The 9,458-nt window shown below is 35.8% G+C and overlaps 1 pseudogene; it reads right to left on the bottom strand.

Annotated features, from left to right (window-relative positions):
- Positions 1–4,992: 4,992 nt before the first annotated feature.
- Positions 4,993–8,809, bottom strand: LOC123385160 (annotated as a pseudogene).
- Positions 8,810–9,458: the final 649 nt, after the last annotated feature.

Raw genomic sequence — 9,458 nt, 5'->3', positions numbered from 1 at the left:
AAAATTCTTAATTATCAATCTTTCCCCCATATGTTTTATTTTCCCTCTGAAAATCCTATTAGATAAATGTTGGGACTCTGACTTGTTGTATGTCTCTCATTTTTATCTGTACATGTTTTTGCAGTGCATTCTGGGAGAATTCCTCGGGCTGATCATTTATGTGGTCACTAATTCTGTCATTAATGATGTCCATAATGATATCCATATTTTTAATTTATCTTAATAATCATACCATATTTTCAAGAACTCTTTATGATTATATTAATATCTTTTCTTTTATTATACTTTTTGTTCTTGTGTCATAATATGCATTTATTATTTTAGGGAGGTAATTCCTTTGTCTTTCTGACTGAAAACCTGTTCAGATAGTTAACATTAAGTATTTTCTTTAAGTTTTTCCATTTGTTGAATGTGTTTTCTCCTCTCTTCCATCATTGATCTTCCTTAAGTCTTTGTCGCACTGGACTGTGCTCTTCTCTTTGGCAACATAATTCTTAGACAAGCATTTGAGATGTTAGTTTTCTGTCATGTGGATTCTCTCAGTGTTCCAAGATTGAGATAAATTTAGGTTAATACTCAGCTTCTATCAGTCCTGTTTTATTGTAAGCAAAAGTGTCTTCCTTAATATTTTGATGGAGACCAATCAACCGTAGCACTGTAATACATGAGTATCTGCCACAGTATTTTCATCAAATGGATTTTAAAACCACTTATGAGGTACAGAAGGCCTTTGTATATAAAGATATAAAACCAAGATTTAACACTTACTTGGAGATTTTATAAAATAGTCAAAACATGAAAAGAAACAACTCTGCCAACAAAACATTGGCATCCAGAGTGTATAGATTACATTCTGTTGGAATGTTTTATTTTTGTTTGGACTAAAGGCCAACAAAACAAAAGAGTGTCTGCCTTTAAAAACAGCTCTATTCAGTTATTAATCATTTTATACTTGTTTCACATTGACCTAAGGGTACAGTTTTGGATGTGTTCTAGCTTCCCTTCAACTTCTTTACATGCCCAAAAGATAGTATAAACCTAAAGCTCTTTTTTTTTAATTTTTGTGTTTTTTTTTTGCCTGTCAGAAGAGAATAAAGATAAATGAATAGACCAAAATGCTAGATGATACAGTATACAATGATAATCTTTCATTTTGCAAGACAAAAGTTGAAAGATGTGGGATGTATTGAACAGCCACAACATACATTAAAAAAATCTCTAAACAAAACTTTAAAGTTTAAACCACAATTTTAGTGCATGCGGAATCCTGAGTCTCCAAACCTCAAAATTTATAGCAAAGGGATAAAAAGGTTTCTGAAAAAAAAAAAAAGAAATAAAGAAGAGAGAAAGAAAGAAAGAAAAAAGAAAGAAAGAGAAAGAAAGAAAGAAAGAAAGAAAGAAAGAAAGGAAGAAAGAAAGAAAAAAGAAAAGAAAGCCAATGGACAGTTTTTGAGTTTTAATTCCATATTCAGCACCAAATCAAAACTTCATAGAGGAAATCAAAACATGTAAGAACAGTGGTATCACATGGGGAAAATATCAATCTTTTGTTAATATATATTTATATATTTCCAAAAATAAAAATGCATTTCATCACATGCTTAAGAGTTCTTAGAATATCTGTCACTATCAATAAATACACAGATGCTTAAATGGATAACAGATACAATGACATAACAGAGAAAAAAAAGAAGGCTGACAAACACAGGTTGGAGGGTAAGATTAATATAAAAATGTTCACAACATTTTGGGGAGAGGCTGGATGAACAGGGGCCCAGAGTCTACTAAGAAAGACTTTGCACTAAAAGCATAAACCTCACATCTAACTTCTATTTTATACAGGAATTTCTACTTTTTTTTCATTATTAGATATAAAAATATTAATAAAGTAGAAGTATACTTTAAAGATAAAAATATAACGATCCATGTCAAAGAAGAAAGAAAAGCAACACTGAAATCACCTCACATCTGCCATCCCGGTCTCTTTCCACTTTAGCATTAAGCATTAACTGAATTTTTGGTTTATAATTTGTATTTATTTTTTGAATTTTCGTAATTAGATTTGTATCCCTAGAGAGTACATAATTTTACAAGTTTGGGGGACTTCATAAAAACAGAATCATTTGCCTTCTTCTCTCAATGCTCTTTCCAATGTTCATCCATGTAGTTGAATGCAACATTGATTAATTCATTTTTACAGATATGGAATTATTTTGATTAACTCTATAGCCCCTTATTCATCAATGACACTCTTTTTTAAATTTTTTAACGTTTGTTCATTTTTTGAGAGACAGAGACAGAGAGCGATTATGGGGGGGGGAGGGCAGGGAGAGAGGGAAACAGGGATTCTGAAGCAAACTTCAGGCTCTGAGCTGTCAGCACAGACCCCAATGTGGGGCTTGAACTCATGAACCACGAGATAATGACCTGAGCTGAAGTCAGTCACTTAACCAACTGACCCACCCAGGCACCCCAATCGATTATACCCTTGATGGTTATATCCAGGATGTTTCCACCAAACAGTGCAATTATTACATATGTTTTGGGATGCATATATATAAGGCTATTCTAGTATAAACCTAGGTTTGACGTGTTTATTTAAAAGCTCTCTACATATTCAATTTTATAAGTTAATGCTAAATTGTTTCCAAAGTGGTTACACCAATGTACACTCACAAATATATGTTAGTTGGTAAGTAGTCTTACTGTTTCATATCCTCTGTGGTATACTAATATTGTAGCTTTGAAATTTTTCAATCTGGTATTTGTCATTCTGGATTATTATTTAATATCATTGGTTATTTGACTCATCTCTTTTCTTTTCCCCTTCCTTACCCTCATTTTGTTTTGTTTTGATTGATTGATTACTTAAGTTTTTTTTTTTTTTTTTTCCTTAAACCGTTTTTCTCCATTTACTCATTTTATTTTAGTGGTTACTATAGAAATTTTAAACAATTTAATATACAGAACTCTAAAGTTTATAAAAATTCTATCCTTCTTCTAGACACTTTAGGAATGTTGGAACAATTTAATCATCTTTCCTCTAGTTTATAAAATTTTGTTAGTATAAATTATTTCTATTATGGCTTATAAACTCTCAAGGCATTATTATCATTTATTCAATTAATTGGATGTCTTTGTACTTACGTTATCCTTTAAAAAAATTTTTTTAATGTTTATTTATTTTTGAGACAGAGACAGAACATGAACAGGAGAGGGGCAGAGAGAGAGGGAGACACATAATCCCAAGCAGGCTCCAGGCTCCGAGCTGTCAACACAGAGCCGGACACGGGGCTCGAACTCATGGACCATGAGATCATGACCTGAGCCGAAGTCGGATGCTTAACCGACTGAGCCATCCAGGCGGCCATGTACTTATGTTATCCTTATTCATCAACTAATATTTTAGACCTTTTTGAAACCAATGCCATTTTACTTATATTATACACTATGGAATTTCCTTTTGATAAAATCCATTCACAGCAGCTTGGGTTCGCCTGTCTGAAAATGTCCCACATTACTCTTATTTCTCATATTAAAAGTGTTGTTTGTTTTTATTAGTTATAAAATTCTGTGTTGATAGGACTTGCATGTATTATATGTTTATAGTCCCTGGAATTTTACTAGTAAGAGTTGTTTCGTACCTGATTGTGAAGTAGTTTCTTCTTCTTCTCAAGATGATTTCTATTTCCTACTCCCAGGATCCCAATCCTGGAGATATTGGCAATCCAGGGATAATTTTAAACCGAATTTTGCATGATTTTTTTTTCCTTCCACATCATCCCTCCAGGATGAATATGATTTCAAACTTGGCTTATGGTTAGAACATCTCACAGGGCAAAATTCTCTTTGTTTTTTGTTTTATTGTTTTACATTTATTTACATCTTTCTCCCTATCTTGAGCACAAGTGCAGGAGACAGGTAAATTTTCCTCTTCTTAGGCAGAGGTGGAAGGATGAAGGTACTGGCAAGTGATGGATTTTCCTTCTATTTCACTCTTAGGCTAATGATGTATCACCTTAGGGAGTTCTCGCTAAGAAGAAACCTAAGTTTTATTACCTGTGTCTTTTCTCCCAAAAGGTTGCGGAAACTAAAGCTGAAGAATATAAGTGAGTAAACAGCCTTGAGGTGAAAGAGGGTTTTATGGTTCACTTACCTCTGTGAGTTCACTTAGATTTTGGCATTAAGATTTCAATTTCCTGGCTACCGATAAAATTAAACAATTTTTAAATGTATGATAATCCAGCATTTTTAACTGTTTCAGCAGAAGAATTGACCAAGTATTTATTGGGTTGGCTGTAATCATGAAAGTAAAGTTATGTCCATAGATTTGTGTGCTTCAATAGGAGTTTTTATTTTTCAAACCTGAGCGTTAGGGAAATAGAGAGGACTAGAGGGAGACCTTTATAAAAATGTAAATTTCTTGGACTTACGGTTTTTTGTTTTGTTTTATTTTATAGTTTAATGCATTTTAATAGCAAACTTACAGGAACAGCACAGAAGACAGCATTAAAAACAGATCCTTGCATGTAGGACAATTCAGTTAGAAAAGTAGAGTGAATGGATGGAATCTACCGTATGATAAAAATGCTGCAAACACCATTTAGTTGTCAATAAGAAATTTACTTGTTTTAAAAAAAATCCATGTGCTGGCATTGTCCAAAAAACTTAACAGGTTTATTTATAATTGTTATAAGGTTGAACTGCTGAAACGTGTTCACTGAAACATTTTGACGTGCATTCATGCACGCATTTATATTAAAAATTCACATACAAATGAAAATGGAGACACTGCCAATGCCTGATTTCTGTCCCCCAGTTTTCTATTTGCAATGATATACTTAGGTACTTTTGACCCCATGGTGGGGATGGCGGGGGGGGGGGGGGGGATATCTAACTTTCAGAACCACCAATAACAGGAAGAAGAGATTTTTTTTTTCTTTTTTCTTTTTTTTTTTTTTAGAATGAAATGTTTTCCATCAGGGTGGTTTCTTAAGCACATTCTCCACACACGGGGTGTGCTAGTTGGATATCTTTGGACGTAATTGTTACTCGTTTGGCACGTGACACAGGTTGGTGTCTTCAAAGAGGCCTGCCAGATAGGCCTTGCTTGCCTCCTGCAAAGCACCAACAGCTGAGCTCTGGAGGCCCAGATGTGTTTTGAAGTCCCGAGCAATTTCTCACAGCAGATGCTGGAAAGGAAGTTTGAGGATCAGGATCAGAAGTTCAGGGGACTTCTGACAAGGTCGAATTTTGCGGGGTGCCCCGGTACCAGGCCTGTAAGGATGAGGTTTCTTCACTCCTCCAGTAGAGGGCGCACTCGTGTGAGCGCCTCTTGTAGTCAGCTGCTTCCTCGGTGCTTTACCACTGGTCGATTTGAGGGCAGTCAGCTCTGTAGGAGCCCTGGTATTGAGACATCCTTCCTTTACCCCCTTCTTCGGCTGGAGCTCAGCGACCTAGAGGCAGTGCTGGCATTAGCAAGCGAGGGGGCGTGGCTGCGGCTGCAAACACAGTTATCATGTTTATTTCTTTTGCGAAAAAAAGCGAGATACAATCAAAGAAAGGCTGAGGAGGCCATATAAGAGCCTAATCTATGTGATTTTTTTTTTCAACGTTTATTATTTTTGGGACAGAGAGAGACAGAGCATGAATGGGGGAGGGGCAGAGAGAGAGGGAGACACAGAGTCGGAAACAGGCTCCAGGCTCTGAGCCATCAGCCCAGAGCCTGACGCGTGGCTCGAACTCACGGACCGTGAGATCGTGACCTGGCTGAAGTCGGACACTTAACCGACTGCGCCACTCAGGCGCCCCAAGCCTAATCTATGTGATTTTTAATAAACATTGTTTTTTTTTTTTTTTTTTTTTCAGTGTGGAAATAGGGGGAAAAGGAAGAATATAGAGTAATGAAGGAAAATCTCTTGAACTGACTTTGCATGATGGACCAACCTCATACAAACAGATTGGCTTTTGAAAATAAAGGGGCCCGTGGGGATCGCAATTTGGAATAAAAAGTGGAACTACCCAGAAAAATCAAGATTTACCTGGGGAAAACATGGAGAGGTCAAGGTTGGTGCAGCACCTGTGTTGGAGCAGAACGGTGGCTGTAGGCCATGGCTGGAAAGACTCTCAAGTTTCTATTTCTTTATTTTTTTCTTTATTGATGTGTTGCTGATATTAGTCATGGTGGCACTAAAAGTAGGCCAGCAGGGAAAGGAGCCACTAATAACAGATCTCATGTATGCGTTCTTGTTTTTCTATCACAAGTAGGACTCACACTTTAGGTTGAGTAATTATTAATATTCTTGAACTTTATCTGCATTCTGGAGGCAGTGGGGTGGCCATCTCAGACAGGCAAGTCATTTCTGAGACAGATGAGGTATTTTATATTACTGTTAAGAGATGAAAACCTCATTTTTGGATCCTTAAATGGACTGAGAGAAGAAGGAACAACAAAGGCAAGAAATACATATTTAGGATAATTTAATGATTTTTTCTTGTAGTGCAGATATGCAGAGTAAAGTGCATCCAATCAGTGGCATCTTGCCCTCCATTATATTTACATTATGAGTTTGCTATGTGGCTATGTTTTTCTTTTCTCTTTTATTTTTTCAGCACATCTCTGTGTCTCTTTTCCACCAATGCCCCTTAAAATGCTTACTAGATTGATTTTGGAATCACACATCTAGTTGTACAGGTGTGAAAAGTTTTTAAGATTCTACTTCTGTTATCTTCTTTGGTTATGGGAAAATACTGGAAAAAGCAAAAGCAAAAACTAGGAACAAAACTTGTTGTGAAATATCTCTGGATTTGAAGGCCTTGAATTCAGTGATCTTTGGACGTTTCAATGCTAAAGAATGTATCTTGATATGAAGATTTTCTTCGAACCATCAACAATATTTATAGAGTTTTTGGCTCTATTGAGACATGAGAGAAATATTGGGCAATTTATACATTCCTAACTTTCAAAGAGAATCAGGTACATAACTGTCTTCTAGAGATAGCATTCTTGTCAGCCTGGCTCTGGCAAAAGCAGCAAAAAAGAATATATTTTATTCTTTATTATTTTTAAGTGCTTATTTATTTTGAAAGGGAGAGAGGGACAGAGAGACAGAGAGAAAGGGAGGGGAAGAGAGAGAGGATAAGAGAATCCCAAGCAGGCTCCTTGCTGCCATTGCAGAACCTGACACGGGGCTTGAACTCACAAAACTGTGAGATCATGACCTGAGCTGAAACCAAGAGTTGGATGCTCAACTGACTGAGCCATCCAGGCACCCCTCAGATATATATTTTAAAAAACATATACTGGCTTAATTCTCAGATTAACTTAGGTTAGTTCTAAAAATTGAGGCAGAATGGAAGCAATCAGAAGCCTCAGTCTTATATGATATCCTTTCAGAGGTTCAATATGACAAATTTGTTATCTGTGTGACGTTATTTACAGCTTTCACTCACATGGTACTGAAATATAGGGTATTAATAATGGATTCTTCATATTTAAATAAGTTTATATGTGATACTGACTTTTTTGTTTAGATTTGTATTGTCTTGATAAAAACATACTTTCTCTTTCTTAATGGGAGGTCCTTAAAATACTTTGTTGTCATGCATATAATCCATTTTAGGGTTTTTAAAATATGTATGTATATACATATACATACATGTATATATGTATATACATATACATACATATACATATATATATACATATATACATATACATATATACATATATATACACGTATATATATGTGTGTATATATATATATATATATATACACTTCATATATGTATATATAAGAAAGAAACATCTCATCCTATTAACTTAGAAAAGGTATGCTCTGTCAGCATAGGTCAAATAACTCCATAACAAACATGCTCCAAAAACCTCTGTGACTTGAAAACCACAAATGCATATTTCTTGCTGCCTTTCATCCCCATTGAAGTATAGCCAGACACTCTGTTCCACATACTCATCTTTGACTTATGGCCATCATCTCAAATTTTACTGGTCACCATTTCAGAGCTAAATGAGATTAAATATCAGCTTTTCCACTCACAACTCAAAATCCATATCTGGTTACATGGCTACATCCGCTTAGAAGTGGGCCAAAAAGGGCATTCTTGGTAAGTACCTTAAAGGAGAAGATGCCAGAAGGGTTTGCTGAACACTTTATGACCACCAAAATTTACCCTTGTGATCACCAAATATCTGATTCACTCTTCTTTCTGCGTATAATATAGGCTTACTCACCTCTCAAAGTAAACAAGTCTTAAGCACTAACTCATCATAATGACAATCTGAAAGTGATATATGTTGGTGTTTGCATGGAGGTGATATGTGAAATTCTCTATAGCAAGACCAGATATGACTTTTCTTGATCCAGATATATATGTCATTGGCCCTCACACCCCAATATATAATGGTACAACATATGCTGGAAAACTGCAATCAATAACACATTTAGAAAGGGGAAGATGCCTGGGTGGCTCAGTCAGTTGAGCATAGGACTCTTGACTTCAGCTTGGTTCATGATCTCATGTGGGATAGAGTGCTGGGTGAGGCTCTGTGCGTGTCTGAGATTCTTTCTCTCTCTTTCTCCTTTTGTCCCTCTCCCCCACTCAAAAAAAAAGTTGCGGGGGGTGTAAGACACACAGCAGGTAGTAATCTATAGCAATCCTGAAACCACCATTGGGCAAACTTTTGAGATACCCTTACCCTCGTGGTGAGGAATGTTCTTTGAATATTCTCTGATTCTGCTCTGCGGGAGCAGTGTTTTCTCAGCCTAATGTTTTCTGTGACTCTTTGCATGTCTTTCACAGATTTTACCCTCTATTGCCATTTCTGGCCACATCTGATGTTCAAAGTAGAAAACTATATCCTCCTGAGGACTGAATAACCTTCCCATCCATATTCCTTTTCAGAGAAAGCTTGTTTTAAGTCTTAGACAGTTGCAATCTCTTTCAGTGTAAGTTATGGTTCTTTAGGCAGTATGACTCTCTCAGTAACTTATCTACCTTCTTAACAATTGGAGTCCAATCAGTTCCATGTGCCAGTAACTACAATGACAGTTCTGTTTGGGAGGGACATCCCTCTTTCCCTAGACTTATTCACAAATAGCTTGAGCTTATCAAATTTAGTAAGCATATTGCATCACTCAACCTTTTTCTGAACAATTTTTCCAACAAAAGAGACTTTCTGAAAAAAAAAAACAAACAAATGGTTCCCCATTTGATTTGACCCCCTTGCAATTTGGAGTTTGATATTTTTGTTATGACTTTCCTTATTTTGATCTTCATTTTCTTAGGGTTAAGGAGCAATATCTACTTCCAACATAAAATTTCTGAAGTCTTTGTATACTCTTTTATCCCTGCTTTCAAATAGATTATTTACTGAAATAATTTCTTGTAATATCTTGTCAAATACAGGTGGTACATGCACCTTTGATGACTATCATTCT

The sequence above is a fragment of the Felis catus genome, chromosome B1 (genome assembly GCF_018350175.1).
Source record: "Felis catus isolate Fca126 chromosome B1, F.catus_Fca126_mat1.0, whole genome shotgun sequence".
Taxonomy (NCBI): Eukaryota; Metazoa; Chordata; class Mammalia; order Carnivora; family Felidae; genus Felis; species Felis catus.
The sequence above is the reverse complement of the archived record's forward strand: the minus strand, read 5'-3'. Positions and strand labels throughout refer to the sequence as shown.